General features: G+C 45.3%; 1 non-coding gene and 1 pseudogene across 2 annotated transcripts; both read right to left on the reverse strand.

Moving 5' to 3' along the window:
* Window positions 1–286: 286 nt before the first annotated feature.
* F5J12DRAFT_t204 lies at window positions 287–359 on the reverse strand (annotated as a pseudogene). Its single transcript has one exon. The product of its transcript is annotated as a tRNA-OTHER (tRNA).
* Window positions 360–16,222: 15,863 nt separating this feature from the next.
* On the reverse strand, window positions 16,223–16,295 carry F5J12DRAFT_t203. The gene has a single exon. It is a non-coding gene; the product is annotated as a tRNA-OTHER (tRNA).
* Between the last annotated feature and the right edge of the window lie 1,618 nt (window positions 16,296–17,913).

Below are 17,913 nucleotides of genomic sequence, written 5' to 3' on the forward strand. Positions count from 1 at the left end.
TCCCAACTTAGCCTTAGAGGCTGCTGTGGGACATCCCACTGCTGGCCAGATGGTGGGGGGGGATGTCCCAATATAGGTGTAGGGGCTGTTGTGGGACATCCCACTGGTTGGCAAAGGGGAGGGTGGGATGCCCCAATGTAGCCTTAGAGGCTATTGTGGGACATCCCACTGGTTGCCAGAGGGGGAGAAGGATATTCCAATGTAGCCTTAGAGGCTGTTGTGGGACATCCCACTGCTTGCTAGAGGGGGGGGAGGGATGTCCCAATGTAGCCTTATGAGGAAAATGTGACCAGTCCTAAGATTGAACCAGTGACCTCCTAGGTGTTTACCAGGTGCTGCAACCACTGAGCCATATGGTCTGGGTACTAGTGTCAGTAGCTTGGGGCTTAGACTAGCACTGCAGGAACATATCTCCATGAAGTTAATGCACAGAATGCACCATCTCCAATGTGGTCCCTTCATCTGGCCACTTTTGGAGTGTAAAAACAGTGCACACCCCCTAGGGTCATGTAAATGGTCTGATTGCCTTTTGACCTTGTGTCATGTGATGGATCAGGATTTACTGCTGTGTTTCCAGGAGGCCTTACTATCAGCCACCTTGTGTCCATGTAACTCACATGATCTGGACTTACTAAGGATGCTGCATGACCCATTGTAATGAGCATGCATGGGTTCCAGCTGCAGCTGATAACCTGATGAAAATGTGACCAGAGTTGGCATTGAGCCAGGACCCTCTCAGTGTCAAGCAGCTGCTCTGACCATGGAGCTACCTTGCATTGGATTCTCTATGGTGCTTGTAGGATTAGTGCAGATTACTACTTCAACACCTTAGAGGCTGTGTTGGGACATCCCTCTGGTTGCCAGAGGGGAGGGTGGGATGTCCCAATATAGCCTTAGAGGCTGTTGTAGGACATCCCACTGGTTGGCAAAGGGGAGGGTGGGATGTCCCAATGTAGCCTTAGAGGCTGTTGTGGGACATCCCACTGGTTGGCAGTGGGGAGGGTGGGATGTCCCAATGTAGGCTTGGAGGCTGTTGTGGGACATCCCACTGCTTGGCAGAGGGAACAGTGGGATGTCCCAATGTAGCCTTAGAGGCTGTTGTGGGACATCCCACTGGTTGGCAAAGGGGAGGGTGGGATGTCCCAAGGCAGCCTTAGAGGCTGCTGTGGGACATCCCAAGTCCCCTTATGAAAGTCAGTGGGATGTCCCATCCCAGCCTCAGAGGGCTATGATGGCACATCCTTCTAAGTTACCCTTGCAGACCAGCACAATGCCCCATGACAACCTCAGAGGCTCATCTGGGACATTCTGCCCTCTGCAGATGGTGTTGCAAAGGTGACCAACCCCATGTTCTATGTGGGGGACTTTGAGATATCAGCTTGTCACACAAGTGTTCAAAAACCATTCACTTCTTCCTTCATACAGTACAAATTGCATGAGGTATAGACACAAATTGATTGAATTTATTATTGCAATTTTCAAGGCAAAAGTGGAGGCCCAGGTGGGTCATCTCCCTGGCAACCAGTGAGATGTCCCAATACAGCAGAATCACACTGCAAAGATGTACATGAAAAGTACTATTGTATACTACTATGCATGGTGGGATGGAAGGGGATGTATAGGTCAAAGGACACTTTGTGGATTTAATCTGTCAGAGGAGCAAGGGAGCTAGGATTTCTGCAGCTATTTCAATGCTAATATAAGCTGCACTTTCAGGAGTAGGGACCCCAGTCACCCAAGGCAGTCTTGGGACATCCCAAATAATTGCATTTGAATGGATGGCTATGTGGGAAATCCCATCTGTCCCAGGGCCTAAAAATCTGCATAGCCCTGGGACATGACCAGATGTCCCTGGGCAGACCTTGGTCTGGGAGGCTATTAGGCTGGATGGTTTGGAGAAACTATTCAGCCTAAATGCTTTGAAAAATGGTTACCTGAAGTGGCTATGGTCATGACATCCCTCCCAAGCTCTTATGACTCTGTTGTTGGAGCAATGTCTGCACTCACAAATGTTTCCACCTCCACTACCCTAACAACTGCAGCTCTCATGGATGCAGTTCAAGACAAGTATGACTGCTGTGCCACAAAGCAGAAGCAGTCTAACAATGCAGATGATGCAACATACTCAGCTGGAGGAAAGCAGAAGAAGTTCACCAAAACTTGCTACAAATGTGGAAAACATGGGCAATGAGCTCATGAATGCAGATCAAGTGGGGATGACTCATGAAGTGGAGGGAAGTCTCCAAGCAAAGGGAAGCAAAAAGAGCATGCAGCAGTGGCCAAGGATGACACTATTAAACAAATGCTAAAGGACAGCATTGTAACCAGAATAAGCCTAGACCCTTCCCATGCAACAATTGAATCTTGTGACACATGCAAGTATGCCAAGGCAACCTGAAAACACATAGGAAAAATCTGAGACCCCCTGCACCAAGACAAGGTTGGCAATGAAATCTATATGGACTTATGGAGACCATCCCCTGTCCAAACAAATGCAAGGAAGGAGTCAGCATTTCATGTCATACACCAATGACCATACTTGCTTTACAAGCCTGTACCTCCTGAAGTCAAAGGACAAAACCTTCAAGTCCTACCAGAAGTATGAAGACTGGTTACTGATGCAGTTCAACACAAAGGTTAAAAGGCTTTGCTCAGACCAGGGTGGGGAATTCCTAAGCAAAGAGTTTTCATGTCATCTTGGGCTAAAAGGAACAGAGAGGAAGCTCACAGTGCATGATACACCACAGCATAATGGTGTTGCTGAAAGGCTGAACTGCACACTTGTCAAATGTGTATGTGCCATGCTAAATGCAAGTGGCCTCCCAAAGTCACTATGGGGAGAAGCCATAATGCATGCAAACTGGATAAAGAACCAAACCTCCACCTGCACACTCAACAAAGTGACACCCAATGAAATGCTGGATAAAAAGAAACCAGATCTGTCTAATCTACTGATCTGGGGCTGCTATGTCAAAGTCCACACAGCAGATGGTTTGAAACTAGACATGCATGCAAAAGATGGTTGCTGGGTGGGCTTTGATAAGGACACAAATGCACACAGAATTTATTTCAAGGACTCATGACATGTGGGTGTCAAATGAAATGTCTGATTTAGCTCACAGGAGGTCACCATTCCTATCAGTGTGAGTCAAAGTGTGGTTCAGTGGTGAAAACTGACCAAAACCAACACAAAAGACAAAAAAAGTGAGTGGTGGTGTGCTTATGTGGTACCTAGATGGTAGAACCTGTTCTTTGGGAGGGTTTTTGTGAGCTACAACACTCAAAGATGAGTGCTGAGGGTTGGGGGTGCTCCTGATGAAGAAGGAGCAGGAATGTGAGAGCATGCAATAGGGCAGACTGCTGTCAGCCAACAGAAGGATGGATGATGACTTAATTCAATGTCCTAAGCTGCACTGAGCTCAGGGAGGGCTTGGAGTGAAGTATATTGATGATAGACAAGGATAAGTGAAGTAGATGATAGTTAGACCCTTAATAAAGTCTCAACTATCAAAGCTGCTGAATGAATTACTGAGTGATGATAAAATGCAAGCAAGAGGGGCTCTCTGATGTCTTCTTTTTTTTGCTATCTAAGTACAGTGATTTATATACAGTACAGGGGTGTTGCCCTTGGAAAACAAGGTGCAAACACTTGGTAAGTGATTGGTAACTGATGAGTAAGGAATGTAAGTGATGGGTAATCATCTTGGAAAGCATTGGTAAGCATTGGTAAGGATTAGCAAGCCAAAAAGTGAAGAATCAGTAAGCAAAGTCAAAAGATTGGTAAGTATTGGCAATAGGTGAGTCAAAGACAGTCAGAATGTCAAAGTATGAGTCAAGTGATGTCAGGAACTGGGAAAGTGCACTGGAATCGCATTAGGGGAAGGCTGTGCATGTCACATCTTGAAGAGATCACTTCTAGGCCAAGGTGGGATGACAGAGAGGCAGCACTGATCTGATGCTGATATAATACATCTAAAAGTGGACAGGGTGAGTCAGATGTCAACAGGGGTCAAGCTTTGGGGGTCTGTGGGGTGACAGGAGCATAGGGGATCACAACTTTCCCCCCCAAACCATCCTCTCAGTGAAGCAAATAAAAACTTCATGAATGAGGCTCTGTTGGAAGAGAGGATGAAGGGGGAGTGTCTTCTGCTGTATCTTGCAACAAGGAGGCAAGATGTGCATCATACTCATCATGGATGCAATCAGGGAGAGTGGGGAACAGTAGATTATACTGTAGCTGTTGCAATCTTGGAAGAATGATGGACAAGACTGGTATGAAGACATTGCAGGGAGCAGGGAGGAAGGATCCATATGCTTCTTGGACTGGAGAGACTGAAATGACCACATAAGACCTTTCCAAGAAAATGACAGACCTGAGGTGACCAAAGAACATCCTCCTAGAGGTCATACTGACAAAAGAACACACTATCCAAGCTGGATGGGCTGAGAGGGCACAGATGAGGGTGGGATGTACCAGGATGCTTCAGGATGGAAGCTGGTAGGAACTCCTGGTAGATATATGTAGCCATGGTCCCTAGCAAAGGGGACAAGCAAAATGATTGATGTAGAGGTGGCCATATCAGAAGAAGTTAGTGAAATGAGCATCTTTTGGAGGGAGTGCTGTAGAAATGTGTGGAGTGCACAAATCCTTTCCAATCTTGGAAGGTAAGATCACATGGCTGAGCACTACAAGTGAGTGTGGGAATGGTCTCTGTATCTGCAGAAATGGCAGAGATATGTTGAAAACCAGAATGCTGTACACAGGTGCTTAAGAATTTTAGCCAGCACTTAACTTGCTCCCTTTCTTTTTCTCTGGCACTGATGACTTGTTCTTGTGTGAGGGATGACTGCTGACATTCCTGGCTGTCCTCCTTCACATGAGGGCTATGGTCTTCATCTCCATTCATCAGCTGTATCCATGTCCACCTCACCAAACACCTTTGGTGTGTGACATTGGCATGCAGCTTGAGGGGGAGAAATGCATCACAGATGATGAGGGAGCATCATCCACCTCACACATAGCTGGTAAAAGCAATCAGCATGCCATATGAACCACAGAAAGTGCATCTATGACACCAAGTACTCCCATTGACCACCTTGGACCAAGGTTTGAACCTGCAGCACCCACCTGTCACTCTGGTCACACTTGCATCAAGTCAGCATATGTACAGTGCCTGCATGAGGGCAAGGTACATATAACGGACAAATCCCACTACCTACACTACCACTACCTTGAGGAATACAACCAGGCTCTCAACAAGAGGAGAATAGAGAGACAGCAAACCTGGGCATGATGGGGGTGATGGATGAAGATGATGATGAAGTTTTTGCCTTGGTTGCTGGGACTGCGGAGCTAGAAGGGACAGATCCTATCATGATTGAAGATGCTTGTGCAAGACCTGATTGGTCAAAGTGGGAGGAAGCAATTAATAAAGAACTTACCCTTACCTCATTGGATGAAGCACAAACATGGAGCATCATTGAGAGACTGTGAGGTGTCAATGTGATTGGCTATAAACAGGTATTTTGCATCAAATGCAACACACAGGGAGAAATTGAAAAATACAAAGCATGACTTGTAGCAAAAGGCTACTTGCAGGTCCATGGCATTGACTACTATGATACCTACACACCCATCACATGCATGGCATCTATCCACACCATCCTTGCTATTGCAGTGCAGAACAACTGGGATGTTGATGTTTTCGACTTCCAGAGTGCTTTCCTAAATGGGAAGTTGGATGACAATGAAGTAATCTACATGCAACTGCCACCTGGACTCTCAGTTAACAGCAAATATAAAAATCCTGTCACCTGACTGCATGTAGCACTTTATGGATCAAAGCAAGGAGCATTGAAGTGGTATGAGTGGCTGTGCACCACACTTGCTATGCTCAGTATGCATTGTGCTGAAGCCAACTGGGGCATTTTCTTCATGCACACAGGCCAGGACATCCTACTCCTTGCATCACATGTCAATGACTGCACCATTACTGGCAATAACCCTAGCTTAATCAAAAGGTTCAAATCTGAAGTGGCCACAAATTTCAAATTAACAGATTTAGGCCCCATCTTGTCCCTACTCAGAATAAAAGTTGTGCATAATCACTCAGCATGCATGCTCTCTCACTCTCACAGGCATCCTACATCAATTCTATGCTGTTAAAATATAATTTTATAGATCTATGGCCTTTCACAATGCCTATGGACCCCTCAGTCCAGTTCTTGACTGCCCAGTGCCCCAAACACATGCTGAGGCTGCATGCATGAAAAACATGCCATATCATGAAGCCATCAGCTTGCTGATGCACCTAGCAGTTGCCACATGCCCTGACATGGCTTTTGCTGTTGCAACATTGTTGCAAGTCTGCAATAATCCTGGGTTAGCACAATGGGAGGGCATAAAAAGGATATTTAGATACATTTTAGGCACAAAAGGGCTTGCATTGACATTTGGAGGTGGTAGGTATGGCCTTGAGGGCTATATGGATGCAGACAGTGCCTCACAGCAGCACTGGCATGCCATTTCTGGCTATGCCTTCCTGCTCAATGGCAGAGTGATCTCCTGGGCCTCAAAGAAACAAGAACTCATTACTTTATCTACTACAGAAGCCAAGTATGTTGCCACTACTCATGCTGCAAAAGAAGCCATCTGGCTTCATCACCTTATCCAAGAACTTTTCCACCCACTCTTGCTCCCAACCATAATCCATTGTGACAATCAGTCTGCAATCATGCTTGCTCACCACAGCAATTACCATGCCCATACAAAACATATAGACATTCATTATCATTTTATATTCTATGCTATTGATAATGGCTCACTTTGCCTCATCTACTGTCCTACTGGCAGGATGGTTGCAGATACCCTTACCAAGGCTCTTCCAAACATCAAAGCCAAGTACTTTGCTTATGAGCTTGGACTCTGTGATGTTTGAGGGGGAGTGTTGGATATTCTGCCTTTCACATTATGCTTTCATCCACTTAGTATTATGGTATGCATTTAGCCATATTACATAATCACATTCATTTTTGCACTCAAGTAGTATAGTCACACCTCAGTTGGCTTCTTAACCCAACTGAGGTGAGCACTTTCCACATTCTGTCTTTACACTCTGCTAATAGTCCTGTAGTATATATTCTACGATGTCCTGGCTCACTGGCATTAACCAGGAATCTGACCCAGCTACTGGAATTGGCCAGAATTCATACTGGCACAATAGAATCCCACTGGTGTGCCTTCTGAACCAGTGGAAATAGCCTGGAGGCTGTGATCCATCCAGCCCTCATGGAATTAGCTGAGCATCCATGCCCACCAACCACTGCCAGCTTGGCTTCTATTCTGGCCTACTCACATAATACTGGTATGTGTCCTGGCTTACTGATATTGGCCTGGAATGTAGCTAGGCATGTATGCAAACCAACCACCATAAGCCTGGCATCCATTCATGGCCCACTAGCATAAGGCTGGTCTGTGTCCTGGATCACTGCCATTAGCCTAGCATTTGTCCCAGCATACTGGAAGTGGCTGTAACTCATACTGGCCCAATGGATTTACACTGGTATGCCTTCCAACCCACTGGAAATAGCTTGGATTCTGGGATCCACCCAGGAAAACTGGCATTAGCTGAGCATCCATGCCAACACACCACCACAAGCTTAGCATCTGTACCAGTGCACTAGCATAGTGTCAGTATGTATCCTGGCACACTAGCATAATGCTAGTATGTGTCCCAGTGCACTGGCACCTGCCCAGCAGTTGTCCCAGCTTACTGACATTGGGTGGAACTGTTGATGCACATTAATTATGTTTCTTCCACAAGTAATATCTTACATAAGCACAGTCATTTTGGCACATTATTTTTCCTTCATGCACTTCAGTCTTCTCCCAATAGAAGCCTGAGGTGAGGTTCCCTTCTTATGAGTTACAGCTACCTTGCTGAAGCTATTTAGTAACTTCCTTTTGTTAGGTTAGTTGTACCTTAGTCTTTTCCCAATAGAAGCCTGAGTATCTTCCTTTTGTTAGTCTGTCCCTACTCAGAAACAACCCCACAAAAGGAACACAATAGAATCCCACCTGCATGCCTTCTGATCCACTAGAAATAGTGTGGTGGCTGTGATCCATACCAGCCAGCTGGAATTAGCTTTGGAATTAGCTTAGCATCCCTGCCAACCAACCATCACCACCTTGGCATCTGTAATGGCCCACTAGCATAAGACTGGTATGTTTCCTGGCATTTGTCCCATCTTACTGGAATTAGCCTGGCATTCAAACCAGCCCAATAGAATTACAATGGAATGCCTTCTGACCCACTGGCAATGGCCAACACATGCCAGGCTCATGCTGGTGAGCCAGCAGGCAGACCAGGTTAGTTCAAGGCCTATCCCAACTGGCTGGAACCCATGCCAGGATTATGCTAGATGACTGGCACAGATTCCATGCTTATGCCAGTGGGTTGGGATAGATCTCAACAGGAATGCAAGGTCAATACCAGGATAATGCTGTTGGGCTGGAACACATAGCAGGCACACCAATGCCAGTGGGCTGGCAAGCATGCCCAGTTTATGCCAGGCAAATGCCAGTGGTGCAGTCTGCCACACAGGTGTATATAGTACAGTAACCCTTCAGCCACACTGTGCAGTATGGTGACACCCAATGATCATGGCTATGCTGTGTGACATGATGACAACTCAGAGGTGGGTTCAACCTTAGCCAGTCCATGCAACATGGCCAATTGTCAACCTCATTTGGTCATATGATATGGTACAAGGTAGGTACATTATGTGAGTGGTACCACCAAATAACCTTTGAACATGTCATCTGGAGTGTCAGTGTCAATGTCCCAGCAACTGGGCCCATTGACAGGCACAAACACATCAGTGTCTGCATCTACTAGTGCTAGGGTCACCCAAGGCTTGAGCCAACTCTAGGATATAATGCCCCTCACAGATGATGGAGCTAATTATCAAATGTGGAAGTTTCAAATGCAGAAAGTCCTAGGTATACAAGGCCTCTGGAACCTAGTTGCTGGCATGGAGAAGAAGGCTCCAGGTGCGAACATGAACCCAGACCAATATGAGGAATGGCTAATCAAAGACAAAGAAGCATGTGCACAGATTACCCTAACACTCAAGATGAGCCTCTTAGCAGTGTTCTGTATGCAAGTACTGTAGTGGAGACCTGGACCAAGCTTAGCAAACAGTATGAAGGAAAGGGAAAGCAATCCATAGCCTATCTTATAGGAGAACTGTTCTGTGGCATGCTTGCTGATGACCATCCTATGGAAACACAGCTAAATGCCATGCAGCAAAAAGTCCATATCCTCTCATTGCTCAGCCAACCCCTTGATGACTTGCTGGTAGCAATTGCAATGGTAATCTCTCTCCCACAGTCATACTCCACACTCCAGACAATCCTTATGTCCATGAATGACAAGCTCACCATTGAGACTGTCATATCCCAAGTCCTGGTAGAAGAAAGAACATGACAAACTTCAACAGTGCATTCTGCTCTCACTGCTAAGACTAACCCATGTAAAAAGTCAAAGGCAACAGACAAGAAGAAAAAGAAGAAGAAGTGTAACTATGCCCTCTGTGGCACAACTGGACATGTGGAGGATGAATGCTAAAAAAAGAAGGCAGATGAAGCAGCCACAGGGATCTGCACAAGGGAGCAAGGATAAACCCAAGGAGAGAACAGAGTTTACAGCCAAGGTTGTGACAGTTGCAGAAGAGGATAATGGACCTCTTCATCTGTTCATAGCATGTGCGTGCCCTGAGACCAGTGCATTGGAGTGGGTAGTTGACTCCAGTGCCTCAGCACACATGTGCTGCCAATGCTTGTGGTTTGCAACATTCAGAAAAATATTGCCCTTGCAGCCAGTGATTGTTGGTGATGGTAGAACCATACAAGCTATCAGGAAAGGGAGAATCAAAGTCTCCATGCACCTTGAGGATGGCTGCATGAGTGGGACTATCCTCTGAGATGTCTACCATGTTCTGGACCTGGACACAAACTTTGCATTGGTGCCTGCACTGGCCTCAAAGGGACTTCTAGTCACCTTTGGATAGCAGGAGTGTAGGGTGCACATTGATGGCAAGGTTGTAGCTCTGGCTACTAAACAAACATCCCTGTACATACTCAAAGCAAGCATCATATCTGGCAGTCATTCTGCATACATTGTCAGTACTCCTGATGTGCTCAACCCAAATGAACCTTTCACCACTCTCACCTTGTGTATGACAACATCTAAGGCTACATTAACCATCTGGCATCATCAACTCAGACATGCAAACATCAGAAATGTCCTAAGACTATCTGAGAATGGCATGGTGGAGCTGACAGGACTAAAGGAGCACAACACAACTTTGTGCAAGGCCTGCCACAATGGCAAACAACATTGGGAACCTATTCTGTTGAAGTCAGGTATAGAAAATCCAAGTGTACTGCACAGAACCTACATGGACATGTGCAGACCTATGGAAACTACAGGACAATCTGGCCATTGGTACTTCATAACATTCATTGACGGACACTCACACCATCTGGTGGTTAGGTTAATCAAGATGAAGGACAAAGTCTTTGGACTAACCAAGGAATATTTTGCTAGAGCTGAAGCAGAGACCAGACATCGCCCTAACTATCTTCAAAGCTGGGGAATATAGCTCAAACAAATTTGAAGCCTATCTGAAGTCAAAAGGCATACATCATGAGAAGACAAATGCCTACACACCACAGGAAAATGGCATAGTGGAATGAAAGAACCAAACACTTGTTGAGTCCATGTGTGCTATGCTCAGCAATGCCAGTCAACCCAACAAATATTGGGGGATGCCATACTGCATGCAGCACACATAATAAATAGACTACTGACTAAAGCACTCAAGCAAAGCATTACCCCCTATGAGGCATACACCAGGAACAAGCCATCAGTCACCCATCTTCAAATTTTTGGATGCATGGTGCATGTCCATGTTCCAGAGGAAAAGCATCAAAAGCTAGATGTTAAGTCCCTTGAGTGTGCACTCTTGGGATACTCAAAGAATAAAAAGGCATACCTGTGCATACATTGGTCCACCAGGCAAATTGTTGAAATAAATGATGCTGTCTTCAATGAAGGGGATAGCATGGACATGTCTTGAGTCCAGATAGACATGGTAACTAGGGAAACAAGGCATGTAATGCCTGCAGCTCATGCACAAGGGATTCAAAGGGAGGTTGCCTTACCAGAGAGCAAAAAAAGCTCAGATGAACCTGGAAATGAGTCAGATGGTGGAGATGGTGAAGGACACACCTGGGGCAGTCAAAACAATGAGATGGCAGCTGATGATGGCTTGCAGATCCCTGATGATCACAGCTGCTCGATGTTTGAGCCTAACACTCATATTAAAGCAGAGAAAAACATTAGTAGGTCAAACCATGAACAGAATGAAGAAGAACAGACCTCAGGAAGTCAACAACAAGCACCATCTGTGGCCATTCATTGCTCTGGCTCGACACCTGGGCCTCCTGGTCCTTATCCAATCCATATCCCTCCTCTGGCACTTTGAAGGTCATCCCAAGCCAGGAAAGTGCCTGTTTGAGATGACAATCAATGCTATTTTGTCAATGCATATCAAAAACAAAGCCTACCAACTGTGATGCAGAGATAGAGGGTGAGGGTGGTGAGACAGAGGCAAGCACATGAGAGGGTGTGGCAACAGTGAGGCTAGTGTTGTTGGCAGAACCTCTGAGAATGGAGCTGGCAGAACCTGGCACACCACTTAAATAAAATTTTGTTTTACTTTATTAAAAAACAGCTTATGTGGTAGTAGGCTACTGCTTGGTTAATGAGTTGACAATTGATGATGGCAAGCACTGGTGGGCACCCCATTGCAGGCTTCTCTGAAGCTAACATTACATGCATTGATAAAGTCCAGAATAAATCTGGCCATTACTTTTGAAGGTGCAATCACTGTGGTGATGATGAAGGTTCTGAAGGTGCATGCAATCAAGGCTGGGACAATAATCTCCCCATGCACATTGTTTCTTGCTGCAAGGTGGCCCCACCAGTGATTTGCCAAGAAGCACATACCTTTATTCAAGGGAAAACTCAGTCCATATCCACCCACTCTCAGGCCACCATTGGTGAATCTTCAGCCTCAGATCTCAAGATTACCCCCATCAGGAAGCACAAGGAGGCACTTGATGACTATGTTGATTACCCCCTAATGACAAAGCAAATTGAAGATGCAAATACCAGGCTCCTTCAGTATGTCTGCTCACATCCTGGGCTTCCAACACACTTAGTGGTGACATCCAGGTGGTTTATTCATGCCAATATACCCTTCATGGCTGCAGATGACAATTTCTTCCATTATTTCTTGGATGCTATATGCCCCCCATATGAGTCACCATCCTGATATGTATTGTCCCACAATCTTCTTGATAGTGAAGCTGTTCAAGTACAGGAGGAAGACCTACTCAGGCTAAAGCCTTGAAAGAAGCTTACACTACTCTTGGATGGGTGGGAGGATCAGCTGAAGCAGAGTCTCTATGGCTCAGTTGCAGTGGAAGTCAATCACCATCCAATTGTTCTTGCACTGGAGGACATGACAAGTTGCTGAGGAACAGCTGGCAATCTCCTTGCAGTCTCACAGAAGGCCATGGAGAAGTTGGAGATCGATGATGGGAAGAACCTCATTGCTATCACAACTGATAACCCGACAGTAATGCAAGCATTCTGCCAGATTACATCCTCTGATGAACTATATCGACTTTTGCATGCTTCTTGCACAGTCTCAACACACTGATTGGTGATATCATCACCTGTCCTCTGATGAAGAAAGTGATCAGAAAGACCACTCATATTGTGACATTCTTCAACTCATCTCACTATTGGGGTGGGCAGCTCAATGAAGAAACCAAGGGGTTGGGTGTCAGGCAGAGATTGAAGCAAAACTGTGAATCACGTTGTTATGCACTGATCTTGCACTGCTTGAGTGTGAAGGCACACAAGTGGGTCAATCTTGAATCTTCAATGTGTGCAATGGGCCTGACTGACTGGTTACAGAAACCCTCTATTCCAGATTTGCATCCATCCAAATGCACAGAGGAAAATCAATAATCAGAGCCCTGTGGCCTCTGATGTCATTGACATTGTCTTGCACAAGTGGAGCTACTGGATGTACCTTGAACAGCTGATCAAGACAGTGAAACCCCTTGTCAATGCAATTGGAAACTTGGAATCACACCAGGCTTTGCTTGCTGACTGCATGCTTGAGCTTATTTGATATGCAAAACAGATGTCACAACTTCAACTGGATGAAGAAGACAACACAAGATTCTGGATGCATGCAAAGTCTGTGTTCAATGGACACTTTCATGCAATCAATACTGATCATCACTGACTTGCCCTGTTCTTGCACCCCATGTGTCATAAATTTGCCATTGGGCAAGTGGCAAGTGGTCACTCAATTGAGTTCATGGTCAAGGTTGCACTTGAAATTGTAAAATTGTGGAACTGGGACAAGGGAAAGGCAGAGAAACTCATCAAGGACATGCAAGACTACAATATATCTCATGCCCCATTCGCAGGGGGGCATGCTAATGGCCTCAGCTGGTGGGAGAGCCTACCAGTCACTTCAGACACACATCCACTCAAGTCACTCACTATTACAATCCTTTCAATTTTCCCACATGCTGGGGATGTTGAACAACTCTTTTCTAACCTTGGTAGCATACAGTCACAAAGACACTGCAACTTGTCCATCAATACTTTTGAAACACTTGGAAAAATTCATGCAAACCTTTGCTACCACATCCATACCCAAAACATGGCATCTGGAAAGCCAACACAGTGACAGCATGCTCACATGCACACAAGAAATGAACCTGGGATTGACTTAGAAGTGGCAAGGGACTTGGAGGCAAACTTTACATGGGTGCCTCCACTCTTGTCCACAGCTGATGACATTGACCTTGCTGGGCCAGAGACACTCTCACTGGATGATATTGACATTGAATTCATGGCACTGGAGGCCCAGAAAGCAGCAGAGCATCTGGAAGATGTTGATGGGATTGAGGTACTAAAAGGAGAATACTATGATTTCAAAGAGTTGGGCCAGGTTGATGAGGGAATCATACCAAAAGCACTTGAAGATGAGGCTGTGGCAGTTGACCCCAGTGCAACAGGCAATGGTGGATGGGATACTGATAATTTGATGCCATCCAGTGGTATGTTCTGTCCATAGCTGTAGAACAAGAGGCTTGCATGTGTGTTCTGCCAAGTGGCACAACCAGTGGTTCTGCTGGGTTGTGCTGGTTGTGCTGGCAGAACCACCTACAAAGAGTTCTGCCCACTACACTAGGTGAGGCAGAGTGGTGATGACCCAGAAAGGGAAGAAGTTACTGCATACCAAACAAGTGCAACCTGCAACAATGAGCCTACAACATTTGCAGAGGTGATGTGTTGCACTGACACTGACTGCTGGTATGCAGCAATGGCTGATGAATTAATGATGTTTTGTGCTATAGGATTGTACAAGGAGGTGCCACACCCACCTGACAGGAAAATTATAGATTCAAAATGGGTTTACAAGATAAAGCAAGGCCCTACAGGCAACATTGATAAGTACAAAGTGCAACTGGTTGTGAAGGGATTCATGCAGGTCTGCAGAATTGATTATATAGAGACATTTGTACCCATAGCTAAGTTCTCCACTATCAGAGCTCTACTTGCTCTCACTGCTAAGTATGATTTGGAGATCCACCAGATGGATGTAAAGTCTGCCTTCCTAAATGGCAAACTTGAGGAGGAAATATATCTCCATCCTCCCCCTGGTTTCCAAGACTCAAGCAACATTGTTTGGTTCCTCTATTGTGCTCTCTATGGACTAAAACAGGCTCCAAAACCTTGGTACAATTGACTATGAGAAGTTTTTGAATTTCTCAGGTTCACACACAGTGACACTGACCACAGTCTTTTCTACAAAGATGAAAATGGAAATGGAAATCTAATTGTGGTTGCTGTCTATGTCGATGACAAACTAATCCTCTTGAAGAGCCATGAGGCCATTGACTGCCTCAAAGTCCAACTATCAGCCAAGTATGACCTCTCTGACTTAGGCAAGGCTCAGTGGATCCTTGGTATGGAGATTATATGAGATCACAACAAGGGAACCATAGAGTTATCTCAGCCTCATTATATAGAGCTCATTCTTGAGTGTATGGGTATGCAGGATGGTTGCACAGTGTCTATGCCTATCAAGCAGAACTTAAAACTAGAAAAACTTGATGCTCCTGCCTATGACCTACATGTGTATCAAAGTGCTTTTGGAGTGTTAATGTATGCTATGCTGGCTACCTGGCCAGATGTCACATTCACTGTGGGTGTGCTTAGCAGGCACATGGCTACCCCTGGTGACCAACACTGGACCACACTCAAACGAGTTTACAGATACCTACAAAAAACCATTGACACATGTTTACAGTACATGAGAGACCCTGCAAGTTCGCTTGTAGGCTATGCTGATGCTGACTGGGCTGCAGATATAAATGACCACCATTCTGTAACTGGCTATGTCTTTAGTCTGTCCAGTGGAGCTGTTGGCTGGTCATCAAAGAAACAGACCTCCATTGCTCTGTCTATTATGGAAGCTGAATACATGGCAGTCTCAGCAACTGCAAAAGAAATACTTTGGCTATGAACCCTACAATGTGGACTAGATACAGACATGATCATGCAGTGCACTCCTCTTCTAGTTGACAATCAGTCTGAAATAGCCCAGATGAGCAATGCAATGTTCCATGACTGCATGAAACACATAGCTACTCATCATCACTTTATCCACAAGAAGGTTGAGAGTGGAGAGGTGGATGTCAAGTACATATCTACAAATGAACAGGTCACTGACATTCTCACCAAGGGACTGTCACACAAGAAGCATGAATGCTTTTCTCTTGGTATGGGAATTATTCTCTAAAGACTAGCTACACTGAGGGGGTGTGTTGGAACATGTGTCCCCTATGTTTATTTGTTTACAGTGTACAAGCTTATGTAATAATTCTTCGCACTTAGGCAGTTAGTTTTTCCTCATGCACCTCAGTCTTCTTACCACAGAAGCCTAAGGTCTTCTTTTGGTCTTAATTTCAGCCTCCTCTTAAGATGTTGAATTTGAGATCATGTGACCTCAGGGCCAACTACCCTCCTGCTGCCAAGCAGTGCACAATTAAAGGAAAATATGACCAAGCTGGGATTTGAACCCAGGACCCCCTGGCATATACCCAGGTGCTCTAACCACTAAGCTACCTGGCCTTGGGTACTCAATGGCAATTGTAGGATTAGTACAGATTACTACTCCAACGTGGGCAATAGGTACTGCACTCATATGTGCAAGTTCTGGAATGGCAGATTAATGAGGGACAAGTCATCTGCCTGGCCACCAGGATCCTGCTCTGCTACTTTGAATCTGTACCATTTTAACCCTGCTGTATTTTTTGCCAGATCTTAGTAGTATTGGACATGGTAGCAGAACAGTTTTGAAACTTTTAGTATTGTAAATACATATGTATGAGTGCAGGGCCCATAGCCATAGCCTTGCACACATGCAATCCCCAGAGAGGTAACAAACAAAGGAAGTGCTACTCATTCATAGTTGCTTGGGGCAGGGAGTATATCCTCTCTTTATTACTTCATCAGGTCATAGTCAAACCCGTTGCCTTGATGCCAGATGCCTTCAGTGCACTGGAGCACAAGCAACCCAAAAAAGGTTGATGTAGGGAATAGCAGAATGGTTTTGAAACCATTAGTTGTGGGATCAGGAATCTAGATTATACTATTGTATGTATTACCATTCACTGTGGAAATGAGATTTTGTCTGGTACTGGATATGGTGTGGGCAGATGACTAAACTGTAGATAGCTTGTACTTTGACAGGTGATTCACCAATGTCATGAAATGGTACATAAAGCCTGAGCCTGGATACCCTGCCCCTAGTCTGGACAGCTGCTATGTCTGCATTCAGGACAAGTGCTGCCTATATGTCCAGAGATATGTGCAGATGGTAGTTGAGATGTCCTCAGGTACATGCAGATGGTCATAGCAAGTGTCCCATGTCCATACACAATATGAATAGATCATCTTTCTGTATGAACAATATATGGGTTCCTTCAGGAAAGCTACATGCAAACCTCTCTGGGAACCACCCTGCTGCCAAAAAACCACATATACCTCTCACTCCCCTGCATCACCCCCCACCTTCCCGCACCCCACAACCTCCTGGCAGCGATGTTCCCAACCTTGTCTGAATGTGGTCCACCCAATTGATCATATAACATGAGCAGGGTCATGGATCAGGACTGTTGAATGTCTGTGGGTTCAGGGGGTGGTTTGAATGCACCATCATTGTTTTCAGCTTCAGACAGTCGCTTTCAGACACCCTCTGACCATAGGAACATTGACCATCATCCTAGCATAGGTGCATGTTAGATTTGGCAAGTTGCATGTAGCCCATTCCGAACGCATCCACTCTGGGTCATGAAAACTAATTTCCACTTTAGACCCTTTTCTTACTCAACACTATTACTGAACACGCAAACTAACTCTCCACGTCCTTATGTTTATTGTATTTACAGTGTCTCGCACTTATGTGTGAGTCCTCTTGTTATCCACAAAGACCATAGTGCATCTCACAATGAGACAATACTTATCGTAAATGGGTTCAACACCCAGTGTTTCACTTCTATTGTTACATTACAGTATTTAGTTCTGCACTGTAGACCCCATCACCTCAGACATTGTCACTGTCTGCGCACGACTGAGGTGAGTACGATATCCTTCCGCTTACTTTACTATGCTTACCACGCACCTAGTTACTTGTATAGGTAAATATATACAGATGTTGTCACTGTCTGCGCATGACTGAGTTACTTGT

Source organism: Pisolithus orientalis, assembly GCF_024613125.1.
Source record: "Pisolithus orientalis strain OTSU chromosome Unknown F5J12scaffold_81, whole genome shotgun sequence".
Taxonomy (NCBI): Eukaryota; Fungi; Basidiomycota; class Agaricomycetes; order Boletales; family Pisolithaceae; genus Pisolithus; species Pisolithus orientalis.